Source organism: Myotis brandtii, unplaced genomic scaffold (assembly GCF_000412655.1).
Source record: "Myotis brandtii unplaced genomic scaffold, ASM41265v1 scaffold14, whole genome shotgun sequence".
Taxonomy (NCBI): domain Eukaryota; kingdom Metazoa; phylum Chordata; class Mammalia; order Chiroptera; family Vespertilionidae; genus Myotis; species Myotis brandtii.
In genome coordinates, this window is record NW_005354999.1 from 794,192 (window position 1) to 796,854 (window position 2,663).

General features: G+C 42.2%; 1 protein-coding gene across 4 annotated transcripts in view; it reads left to right on the plus strand.

Annotated features, from left to right (window-relative positions):
• Positions 1–2,663, plus strand: part of MAP9 (microtubule-associated protein 9) — a 29,261-nt gene that overhangs the window by 23,695 nt on the left and 2,903 nt on the right. The gene's annotated exons all lie outside the window — the stretch shown is intronic.

The following is a 2,663-nucleotide window of genomic DNA, read 5'->3' on the forward strand; positions in this document are numbered from 1 at the left end:
GGGAGCAGGCCTAAGCCAGCAGGTGGTCATCCCCCGAGGGGTCCCAGACTGTGAGAGGGCACAGGCCAGGCTGAGGGACCCCCCCTGCCCCGAGTTCACAAATTTTTGTGCTCTGGGCCTCTAGTATGTATAATAAAGTAACATGAATTAATGAATGCAAGAAAATAACAATTGGGATTATTTGTGTGATAGTTGGACATAAATCACTTCTCAGAATTATCACTTACAGTAATAGAAACTCCAAAAGACAATATCCTATATAATAAAAGACTAATATGCAAATCGACTGAATGGCCAAATGACCGGTCACTATGACACGCATTGACCACCAGGGGGCAGACGCTCAATGCAGGAGCTGCCCCCTGGTGGTCAGTGTGCTCCCATTAGGGGAGTGCCACTCAGCCAGCAGCCAGGCTCATGGCTGGTGAGCGCAGCAGCAGTGATGGGAGCCTCTCCCGCCTCCGGCAGCACTAAGTAGCAGCGAGCCAAAAGGTAAGGAGCAAGGGGTCCTGGACTGCGAGAGGGTGCAGGCCCGGCTGAGGTACCCCACCCCCCAAATGCAAGAATTTTGTGCACCAAGCCTCTAGTTAAATATAAAATGCCAGAGAGTAGAACCAAAAGAAAATAAAATGTAATATCTATCAAATTGCATAGTAATGAGATCCTTTTAAAAATCTAAAAGTGTTATAAGAAATAACAAAAGAAAACATTCAATTTAAAATCATTAATGTATCAAAATAAAAAGCATAGGTGTTGGTTGGAGGGTTAATTCTTACAGCCTCTTTGGAGAATAAATTTTCCAGCAGATTTGAACATATTCTTACCCTACAAATGAGCAATTTCACTCCTGCACATGTACACGGAGAGAAAATCTTGGATTATAAACACAAGGAATAAACAGGTTTGTTTATAGTATCATTGTCTGTGTGGAGGGAGAAAAGAGAACATGTCTTCAACAAAAGAATTGATTCATAAATTGTTATATGTTGATGCACATCAGGGAACTAGAGCTACAGCTCTATGTAGATGAATCTTAGAAATATGATGAATTAAAAAGGAAGTGACAACAGAAAATATAGCACATTACCTTTCAATATAAATTCTAGAAACCTGCAAAACAAAATTATGTGTTATTCTGACATAAATATATCTATACTAATAAAAGAGAAACATGCAAATTGGTGTCACTCCACTATGCCCACCAGCCAATCAGAGCAAATATGCAAATTAACCCAAAAAAGATGGCAGTTAATTTGCATACACAGGTGCGGAGCGAAGACTAAAGACTGAAGAGGCTTGCAGCTGCAGCAGAGAAGCCAAGCCTCGCTGCAGCTGGAGGGGAAAAGCCTAGCCTCGAGGTTTGGCTTCTCTGCTGTGGCCAGACCAAAGGCCTGGGTCCCGGGTGCCTGAGGAAAACCGGTACCAGCAGCCAGGGGAAGGAAGGCCTATTGCGCGAATCTTCATGCAATGGGCTTCTAGTATATAATAAAAGTATTAAGAGATGCAATGATAGGCCTCAAGGTCATAGTAATGGTTACTTCATTGTGGTGGAGAGGAAGAAAGGTGAGATGAGGGAGTGCACGAAAGTATTGATCATGTTTTATATCATAAGGCTACACAGGTTTTGATTATATCATTCTTTAAACTGTTCTCTATTCCTAAAATATTTATCTTATATTTTTGTAAAATTCAAGGACTAAAAGTAATGGTAGATAAAATGTCTGCTATAAAGCTAATATTTATTAAATGATATGTAACTTGCTAAAAATTAAAAACTCTGATATACCCATACAGTTAAGATGAACCAAATAATTGAGCAAAATCTCACAAAAGGGCTAAAGAAATGATGTGCTCAAGCTCAAAAATAAGCAAAGAAACATAAGGCTCAATTTTCAACTATTTGTAAAAGATCTGAAATATTCCTTGCTGCCATGATCTGTTCAGCCTTTGTACCTAATAAACTTACTTCTGAGAACCTGTTCTCAGAAAATGATCACTAACTTAGACCAATTATTATCTTTGAGTTATGGAGTTACAGGTCTTTTTTCCTGGTTTACATAATTCTTTTTAAAAATCACTTTTAATATTTAAAAAATTAAGTGCTGCATTAATACCTATTTTTATTATAAAGTAGCAATATTCCCTAGCTGCTATTTCTTTTTAACCAATTAAACTAGGAAATGACATTTAAATATCTTATAATGGACTAGAGGCCCGGTGCACAAAAATTTGTGCATTCTGGGGGGTCCCTCAGCCCGGCCTGTGTCCTCTCGCAGTCTGGGACCCCTCAGGGGATGTCCACCTGCTAGCTTAGGCCCGCTCCCCGGGGGATTGGGCCTAAGCTGGCAGTCGGACATCCCTCTGGCAGCCCGGGAGTCCTCGGGGGATGTCCACTTGCCAGCGGGGAGCAGGCCTAAGCTGTAGTTGGACATCCTTAGCACTGCTGAGGCAGGAGAGGCTCCCACCACCACCGCTGTGCTGGCAGCCGTCAGCCTGGCTTGTGGCTGAGCAGAGCTCCCCCTGTGGGAGCGCACTGACCACCAGGGGCAGCTTCTGCATTGAGCGTCTGCCCCTGGTGGTCAGTGTGTGTCATAGTGACCAGTGATTCCCAGTCATTCTGCTGGTAGGGTCAATTTGCATATTACCCTTTTATTATATAGGAT